This window comes from Schistocerca piceifrons, chromosome X (genome assembly GCF_021461385.2).
Source record: "Schistocerca piceifrons isolate TAMUIC-IGC-003096 chromosome X, iqSchPice1.1, whole genome shotgun sequence".
NCBI classification, from domain to species: Eukaryota; Metazoa; Arthropoda; class Insecta; order Orthoptera; family Acrididae; genus Schistocerca; species Schistocerca piceifrons.
The window spans coordinates 806,669,902-806,680,648 of NC_060149.1; the positions used below are offsets into that span (position 1 = coordinate 806,669,902).

Sequence of the window (10,747 nt, forward strand, 5' to 3'; positions counted from 1 at the left end):
ACTCCGATGTGGTTGCATCCAGGGCACGTTTTTCCATATCGTTGAGACACGCAAACCACTCGATCGCGGCATAGGCCTGTTGCTGCTACATTCTTCGGTGTACGAATTCTTCTCGGTTCCTATTTATTGAGACGTTTAATAAATACCCTTCTTATTCCAGTCAGCAGCATTAAATTTTTTCCTATGATCAGTGGTTACAGCTTCCCATTATTACAAAAAAAAAAAAATGGTTCAAATGGCTCTGAGCACTATGGGACTTAACATCTGTGGTCATCAGTCCCCTAGAACTTAGAACTACTTAAACCTAACTAACCTAAGGACATCACACACATCCATGCTCGATGCAGGATTCGAACCTGCGACCGTAGGAGTCGCGCGGTTCCGGACTGAGCGCCTAGGCCGATTATTACAGTTATGCGTCATTTCTCCTTTAATCTACCGCGTAACTTATATCATCTCTCCTGCATTTATTGTTTTGAAGTTTGTTGGTCTCACAATTATTACAGATTATAGTCTAGATCAGTATCGCTACTAGAGTACGCTGTATTCTCGAGTTTCTTGTCTTTGCCAAAACATTGTGTTTTTAGGATGTTATCTTTCTATAGTACTGTTCTTTTCTACCTGTGAATTTTTCTCTTACGAGGCTAATGTAGGCGTAAAGAACTTTTTAAAAAGGCAGAAATGTTTCATCACTCTTCTAATTATGAATATGATATTTACTGAATCTCGTCAGATAGGTATTCTACATCACTAGCGAACTGTAGGTTTGCTATCTATAGCTGCGACACGACCACTGACCGTACACATTACATTGCAACCTGCTTATTGTCTGCTTTTAGTTTCAAGCCACGCAGTGTCAATTCCACGTGCATCTATCCTGATGACGATACATGTACCTAGCTATATTTACTCGCTCTTAATATATTTTGGGTGATCTCTCTCAGCTGCGTCTCCCTCAATAGCTGGCTTAACGCTAGCTCCAGGGCTTAATAATAGATGCGTAACTCTTCACAGTTAACTTTCTGTTCCGTCATTTTAACGTATTTCACTGCACACTATTTGTACTTGACAGTATGACAAACGAACGGTTAGAATTTACCATTTCATCAAGGTCGATTTTGTAACGATGGAGCCCTATCTCTGAGGTCATCAGTCCCCTAGAACTTAGAACTACTTAAACCTAACTAACATAAGGACATCACACACATCCATGCCCGAGGCAGGATTCGAACCCGCGACCGTAGCGGTCACTCGGTTCCAGACTGTAGCACCTAGAACCGCTCGGCCACTCCGGCCGGCTTAAACGTGGTACAGCTTCACTTAGAATGAGATGTTTGCAAGGTTAATTTCAATTTCTTGGGAATCGACTGAAGGTACTTGCCATTCCAGACTTGCAGTCGGCAGCGAAGTCGGCCGACACGGATAACCAACAGTCTCATTTTTCTCTTACGAGGCTAATGTAGGCGTAAACTTAGTGTTTAACAATCCGTTACATAGGGGCGAAACACGAGATCATCGGAAACGTGAAACGAGTGTGACTTTGGTGGTGGGACGATCTCGGCTCTCGCCTGAAGCGAATTTGTGATTCTACAGAAACCTGAGTCAGTACTGCTTTCTGGCCATTTCAAATATGCTAATCTAAAATATGAAACGCCTTCTTTAACCACTGCTCGAGTTCACAAAGTGGGAGATAGAGTGGCTTATGACTTTTTCGAAGGAATCACCTACCTCTTGTTCTGACAAATATGAGGAAATATAAAGGATAATAATATCCCAGAAACATTTCTCACGGAGGAAAGAGCGGCGAGCCACCTCTACCTCGCTGCCATTCCATCCGATAACAACTCATTCCTGGATCTCCAATGTAATGAAATATCTCATGAAATGTCTGCTAGAAGAACATAAAATCATAAACTTGTTTCCGTATCACATAAATTTGCATGTCAGCTGGCAACGTGTACAGCTGTATTCACTTGTTTCTCTGCCTCGATGAAAGTTGGCGAGATCCCTAATTGAATTGACCAAGAGGTACGTAATCGCCGTATTTAGGTGTTATTTATCGATGGCTTCTGGCAGGATGACACAGCTAATTGCATCATTCTTTATTGAGATTTCTTGCGCATTTGCATTCATTCCATCTTCCTTAGCATGTTGTGACGACCAAAAGTAATTACGGCAATGTTCGAAATATTTACGTCTATGAAAATGAAACTGACATTTCAACTAAACTCGTGTGTATTGAGGCTTGTTTCTGGTATCAGCAGTACGTTTAATACCTAAGCTTATGTTAATAGACTGATCTTACGCATGATAGTTCTCTCTGTGAATAAATGTGTAGGCAGTCACGATTTGTATTTCAAATAGATTTTGCTTTTTTTGTTGCTTATACTTTGCTTCTAACTTTACAAAAAAATGTTAAACAATTAAAAATTCAATGCTAATGAGGGATGCGTAGAACAGGAAATAAGGGCGAATAAAGTTGCATTCGATTAATAGGAGAAGTGCCACGACGTTGCTATTTTATTAATCAAGTAATTGCTGAACTTATATGACATAATCTCACAAATCTTTGATTTACTGAAAATAATGTGAGCAGTATATTTTGTTGTGAGTCACCCCAAACTTATTGCAAGATACGCTTCTAGCCAAGCATGTTTTAAATAAGATTGAAAATGAGGAAAGAAGCATTAAGAAAGGATGAAGCAAAGCGACAAGTCGTGTTTTAACAAGTACAAAATGCGTCAGAGCCACAAAAGCCCACTATTTCCATAAGGACCTCGTGCGAGGCTTAGCTCTGGAAATTTTAAAGGTAGAGAGGTAAGCTTACTGAGCGTGTATTCAAGGAGTGTGTTGCCCAAACTCTCGAAAACATTTCTTTCTCTTCATTACATAAACAGATGACTGTCTTTCTTAATAATAGCACATTATTAAAAGGTGCTTTTGTGGTAAATGCTAATTGGTTACTGAATCCGTTCTTAATTAGAATATCGTTTCCTTCTTTGTAATTACGTTAAATCTTGTCAACATAGGAAAAAAGATTAAAAACCTATATAAAAGTGTGTGGGGAGAAACTCACTTAGCTTTGTACTAAGAAAATCTAAAATAGGATAACAGTACTGGGCTTACGTCTCACCAAATGAAAACCGGAAGGAAAAGGGGTAACATAGGAAAACAATGAACAGCATCATAGTCCTATGATAGAAGGGTTTGTATTGGTAGCTTTTTATACGGTCGTATGTTTCTGATGTTAATATATCCGAAGAGAGCGTTAAAATTATCTCTGCACTACGTGACACTGCTGAAGATGAATCTCTCGCATAGTATATCACAGCGGCTCGGGGTCAGCTAACGGTGTCCGCACTTAGTTTAAGCACACACTCATATCAGCGAGCAATCCCATCCGTGAGAGACTGCAATGCACATACACCTTGGAAAGGTACCGCCAAGGAAAGCAGCTAGCTATATTTCCTGTGTACATGTCAGACTCACAAAGCAGCAAACGCACGTAATAAACCGGTAGTCACGCTGAGTAAAGTGCCTGTCTCTAGCTTCCTCCGCCTCCCATTGATGACCAAGTGCGATGCAACGGTAATCTACATGGTTCTCTGCCTGGCGCGTAGATGGTGTGGCTATCAATGAATATTTTTATGTTAGTATATGCTGTACAAAAGTAATCTACAGAGTAGTTTTGTTCACATGCCATTTTAAAGTAATTACGTTATATGCATTACATTCAAATGGGCAATCAGAAATACCGCGGAGTCGAAAAATGCTTTGTTTTTGACCGAAAACTTTGAACAAAGATTCTTCCAAATTTTGCGAAGGATTAAAAGGATGTTGCTTCACCATTTTCAGCACTTAAAATGGGCAGCTTCATTTGAAAAGGGTCGTAGATCTCTTGAAGAGACGTGAAGGGGCTTACAATTATACTGTATAGCCACGGGTGCAAAACGTCAGGAATCTACTCAACATAGTACCGGAATTTTAAAGACGTTTATGGCATCTTACTCCAGGAAAACAGAGCACTATTTAAGCTCACTGAATAAAAGGTTTCTACTCCCAGGACACATGAGCTAATGCAGTGTAACGCCACATGTAACTTTCGTAACGGCCCCAGTTCGGCGACGAAGAGAGTCCACAAGTTTTCTCAGGCATGCCATACTGACCTAAAGCTTCTAGTTAATGTTTAGGTACCGTAGCGCTACCAAAGTTCGAGAACGTTCGCTATTTTTCACATTCTGATACAAAGGAAAGCACTCCGTCTTCAGGCCACTAGTGGCCCATCGGGACCATCCGACCGCCCTGTCATCCTCAGTTGAGGATGCAGAAAGGAGAGGCGTGTGGTCAGCACACCGCTCTCCTGGTCCTTATGATGGTTTTCCTTGACCGCAGCCGCTACTATTCGGTCGAGTAGCTCCTCAATTGGCATCACGAGGCTAAGCGCACCCCGAAAAATGGCAACAGCGCATGGCGGCCTGGATGGTCACCCATCCAAGTGCCAGCCACTCCCAACAGCGCTTAACTTCGGTGATCTCATGGGAACCGGTGTATCCACTGCGGCAAGGCCGTTTCCTCTGGTTCAAAGAGCCCTAGATATTTTCTATAGGACTGAGATCGGTTAATTTAACAGGCCAGTAAGTGCAATAGTGTGCCACAGTGTTCATCAGTCCAGGAATGTATGTACTGTGAAGATGGCTGGTGACATCTGGAAAACATGTATGTCTACAGCATACCAATCACGCAGATGTATCGGGTGTTTATAATTAAAGTGCAGCTGCTCACTGAGGTCCAGTGTGGACTATAACTATCCTACGCCAGCTAAACTTGGTAGATATGCTAATGCGTTAATGTGGGATCGATTTACACTGGAAAAACATTAGTTCCAATTAGGGCCACCAGGCGCAAATATGGCGCTGTACACTTTGTGAATGACGGTATGACATCCACTTAAGTCATTTGACAAGCCATAACGGTTAATAATAAAATCAACGTTATACCTTCCTCACTTGTTTGACCTTTCCTGCCCACGTCCTGTTCCTGGAACTAATTTTATTTTTCAGCTTAATTCGGTTCCGCATTAACGCGGTAGATCTATCAAGATTCGCTGCCATATGATAATTGCAATCCATACTGGACTTCCCTGTGTAGCTGCACTTAAATTATAATCACTCGGTAGATGGAAGGCCGCTGAGAATGATGAGATAAACATTCCTGTTCAAATTCACAGTAAATGGAATGCGATACTGCAGGGCCTGTGTTATTCCGAATCACGATGCAAACTTCCTTTGGACATCCCTGCATGCCTAAAGGAACAGGGACTGCGGCGACTACAGCCGTTATGAAATACATGAAATGTATTCGCAATTGCGAATACGGGTAACCATCAGATGTACAATGGAATGAAAATGAAAATTTGTGGCAGACAGGGACTCGAACCCAGATTTCCCGTTTATCGCGAGCGGTCGCCTTACCATTTGGCATACATGTCCAAAGGAACATTGCAACGTAATTCGCAATTAGACAGACACTGCAATGTCGTATTTATCCGCCGAAACCGGGCGAGCGACTTTCAAGTAAAATGTCTCCTCTGTACGGTAGTATACATAATGGTTGTACTAGTACCGGTTGTAGACACATGGTTGACGACATATAGAAGTTTGGGTAAGGCCGTGACTCGTGCTTGGAATAGCCAAATTGTTTGCGAATCACTTAAGGTCGTTGTTTACAAACCCTCCAGACCATTGGGGTGCACCGGATGTGAGAAGAGATTGACGATACAGTACATGATGGACTGAAGAGAGAAAAAAATGTTCAAATGTGTGTGAAATCTTATGGGACTTAACTGCTCAGGTCATCAGTCCCTAAGCTTGCACACTACTTAACCTAAATTATTCTCAGGACGAACACACACACCCATGCCCGAGTGAGGACTCGAACCTCCGCCGGCACCAGCCGCACTCTCCATGACTGCAGCGCCTAAGACCGCTCGGCTAATCCCGCGCGGCACTGAAGAGAGACATCAACAGTAATTATAGGTTGTTTAGCCCTCACTGAACAAGAAGATGACGTGGACATCCCATCGTGTGGCTGCTGTGGAGACTGCCGGAGGAAGATTAAAAACATAAAAAGTAACAAATAAAAACATAAAAATAGAAAAATGAAACGAATAAAATATAATAAAAGTATTATACCCTTTCTTGTATCCTTTTCTTGCTTAACAAAACGATCAAAGGTGTATTTAATTTTTGCTCGTGGGCAGAGCCTGAAATGGTGGCAAACATCTATCCTAGCAAGCTTTTAGGGCGAAAGTGGCGGTGGTACTAGCTATTCTTTATGTTTGTAGCTTAGATAGTTTTTGGGGGTAGTAGGGGTGATAGGGGCTAACGCCTGAAGTGGAAGAGGTCTGCGGGAAAAAAATGAACTGAAATAAGAACTAAAAAAGGGAAAAAGGGGGAAAATATGGATACACTGATGGAAAAAAAATGGTAAGGTGACCGCTAGGGATGAGCGGAAAATACAAGTTCGTCCCCTAGTCTGGCACAATTTTTCATTCACTTCATTCCATTATGAAGCTGATGGTTGTGCATATTCGCAAATGGAATGAGTGGGCCTAAGCCATGGTGCAAGGAACACACATACTACGTCACATAACGACCTCCAACCTCAGTTACACACCCGACGCTTTGACTTATTTGAACACAAGCAAAATTGTGGCTCGTTGGATCACTTTACACGTCTCTCGTCAGTTACTGTCCAGATTCTGTGTTGTTCGATCCACTGAAGATGTGCAGATTTATGTACTGCAGTGAGTAACGTCCTCTTTAAATCTACCCGACACCAGACGTCTATTGCATGCAGTTCCCTTCGAAACGTTCGCTCGGGAAATGGTTGAAATGGATCTGCATTCACTGATAGCCGCAATTTATGTCAGGTGGGAAACCGATTGTCCTCGACAGGGCGTGACACTCGTCTCCAGTTCTTGTTGGTCAACATCTTCTGAAATCATCGTTCTTATTCCGCGTTACACGTCTGCGAGTGCTATACATTTTCTTATAGAAACGGTAGATACACCAACAAATTGGACAACGTCATTAACGGTGTGGTCACGGATACGTCCAAACTCGACAGCGCCGTTCTTCACGTCTCCACGTCGACAAAATCTTACTTTGCTGATCCCACACAATCTAACGGGACATTCACACCACTTTATTGCCACCATCTACGTCAGTGGTGAAGGGCATATGTCCATGTAAATGCTGCTCAAAATATTCAAATGATCAAAACTGTGCGAATTCCTAAAGGACCAAACCGCTGAGGTCATCGGTCCCTAGACTTACACACTACTTAAACGAACTGAAATTAACTTACGCTCAGAACAACACACACACACACATGCGCGAGGGAGGACTCGAACTTCCGGCGTGAGGGGCCGCGAATCCTCTAAACGCGCGGTCTCTGCGCGCGGCGTGCATGATGCATTTTTATTTTCACTTATACTGATGTATTTTAGAGATGACACTTACGTTGTACCGAACTTATTTTTTAGTTTTGACAACGTATAAAACAGTTTACAAGAGCATAAGCATAATATCTGACAAAAAAATTTTACTTATCTCGTAAAAGTGCTCTTAGTGTCAAGGGATCTTCCTTTGTGTCGTCGCAACCTAAAAAAAGATTTTTCCAGTGTTCTTGGTAATGACTAACGCTGAAACATTATAGTTATTTTTTCCATCGTAGTTTATTCATATTTGTTTGAAACACCACTTTCTTTAACATTTGCGCAAACACTTCTTCAAACACACATAGTATAAAGCTTGCTCACGCTTTACAATCATCAAGTAATCTCAAGCTCATTTAAACGGTACAAAACCACTGCTCCCACCTAATCCTAGGGGCACCTAAATGAGCGAATGTTCGCGACCTTCAAGACGAACTAAATCAACCAACTATCCGGTCACCTCCACCCAATCCACACAGAGACTCACCGATAAAATCGAGGCCTTACGACCCACATCTCATCGCCTCTAATACACAGGCTCTGTCAAACCCAAACACTAGCGTCGGGATCGGGTAACTTGTGCTATCAAAGAAGCTCCGCAATGACATGACGCCTGTAGTAGAAACAAACAAAATATAAGAGTTCAAGGACAAACAGCCCACAGTACTTATGAGGAGTAAATAAAGATAATATTACCCAGCTACATCACTCACTGAAGTCCAGCCCCGAAGTCGGCACCACTTCGCAGATACCACGCACACAGAAAAAAAAAATCGTCTGTCTGAGGGCTATATGCTGCTACACTATATCTCAGAACGCTCTCTGAAACAATCCTAACGCTATCTGACCCTGTCTGACAGTATCTGACGCCCTTGGCATCAAAATATCGTACACATGTTACCAACCCAGGTTCCAGAACCTTCCAGAACTGGAAATAGACCATAACTTTTGTAACTGAAATTATTTATCCCTTTTAGTTTATTTTTCTGTAAATAATTATTTAAGTAAAGAGTCATATATCTAATGATTAATCACAAAGGTTGCAAATTTTAACACTATGAAAAATAGAAGCTTCCTGTTAATTTATAAAATCGATTACATTATCAATAGGAAAATTAGAAAAGTTATATATGATAACAAAAATTTGCTTGCATAAGAATTGAAGACTAAAAACGTTGTCTCTAACGTAAACTTCTTTTGCACATCATTTAAGAAAATAAATGAGACCAATAATTTTCATGGTACAAGATCGATACTATGAAATATGTCGATATAAATAATAAAAATATATTGCCAGAAAATAGTTTTTTTGGCCAATTAGAAACTTACATAAATATCTACAGATGAGAAATACACACATCAAAAAACGTTTTGCATCACCCCGGTTCCCAGGACTCCTGAAGACAGTCGTTGACTGTGGATATTTTATCACAGACACAGTCCCTTTGACTGTTCTTCTATCAACGTGCCCGTCTGACTTGTGTGGTGTCTATAGCTGGTTGCCGCCGATCAAAAAAATGGTTCAAATGGCTCTGAGCACTATGGGACTTAACATCTATGGTCGGTCATCAGTCCCCTAGAACTTAGACCTACTTAAACCTAACTAACCTAAGGACATCACACAACACCCAGTCATCACGAGGCAGAGGAAATCCCTGACCCCGCCGGGAATCGAACCCGGGACCCCGGGCGTGAGAAGCGAGAACGCTACCGCACGACCACGAGCTGCGGACTGACGCCGATCGTCGCCCGTTTGTAGTGAAGATAATTCCCAAGTATTTCATTTTGTCTATCAGTTGTAATGATGCCACTCTTCCTTTTGGGGGTCGTCTCCCTATGTTAATCACTCCGGATTTATCGATGTTCTTGCGACTTTCCGTAGCCACTCCATACAAATCAATCCAATGCAAAGACGCTCGTGCCTCGTCGCCCGACCGTGCTAATAACACGAGATTATCCACGTATTTTTCTGTACATAAACTGCAATTTATATGTTGCTATCCTCTCCTAGCTGATTTTGGTCGAGTGATATCACTTGGCACAGTATGCGTTTGATACGTGATGCAAGTATCCTGGTGTAGATCTCGTAGTCGCGATTCAGAAGGGACAGCGACCGGTAGGCCTGTATGCCTGTGAAGCTGGATGGTTTATGGAAAGGGATGATCATTCCTTCCACAAAGACGGGCGGAAGAGGCACGCTGGGGGACATCAATACACGGTACGTGGCAGTCCATCGCGGAGTCGTGAGATCTTTAAATGTCCGATAAAGCTCTAACGGTAACCCGTCGGGCCCCGGTGACTTGTTCGATGCTCCCATTTCGAAATCCTTTACGAAATCCTCTGTGGCTTTGGGGCTGTTCAGTATGCCTGGTGCTGTTCTTGAGTGCGTAAAGCGCACATGAACGCCTATGTTAACTTGTTTGCTACTGCCTGGCTACCTGGGGTCTGCGCGACCGTCTGCATCTTCTGCGTGGCTAACATCCGGTGTACCAGTGTCGGATTCATTGACCCAGTTTCCTTGCTGAAGGTCCATTTCTCGTCTCGTCTTTCCCCCCTTGCTGATCGAAGGCAAAGGTGTTGCTGTGGTGGATGGAGGGACTCCTACTGGCGGTTCTATGTTCAGCCCCTCCTCCCGCTGCGCATCCGGATTCACTGTGTCGTCGTTGTACGCAACTCAGTCTGTCGTGGAGTTCATTAAGGGGAACGACAGGTTGAAGGACGAAAAGTTGCTCAAATTTAGGATTTTTTTCTCTGTATTGGAATGTAGCAATGGTTCAAATGGCTCTGAGCACTATGGGACTTAACATCTGTGGTCATCAGTCCCCTAGAACTTAGAATTACTTAAACCTAACTAACCTAAGGACTTCACACACATCCATGCCCGAGTAGGATTCGAACCTGCGACCGTAACGGTCACACGGTTCCAGACTGAAGCGCCTAGAACCGCACGGCCACACTGGCCGGCTGGAATGTAGTAGACAAATGGGGTTCGCTGCAATGAATAAAGCATACACTAAAGCTTGTATTGGTATTTTTTATTGAAAAATACTATTATCATTGAGTAACTGGGATTTTCCCGAGGCAGCTCTGAAGGGAAGTAGATCGACGGTTGTCGTTTAACTCCGGTTGTGGTTATCTGTCACATGAATGTAACATATCACCCTGATCCTTACAGATGTAGTTTTAGTTCATTGTAGAGATTCGCAAAAAAAAAAAAAAAAAAAAAAAAAAATTGGGCGAAATTTTAGA

At 42.5% G+C, this 10,747-nt stretch overlaps 1 pseudogene; it reads right to left on the reverse strand.

Annotated features, from left to right (window-relative positions):
* Nucleotides 1-4,455: 4,455 nt before the first annotated feature.
* On the reverse strand, nt 4,456-4,573 carry LOC124724041 (annotated as a pseudogene).
* Between the last annotated feature and the right edge of the window lie 6,174 nt (nt 4,574-10,747).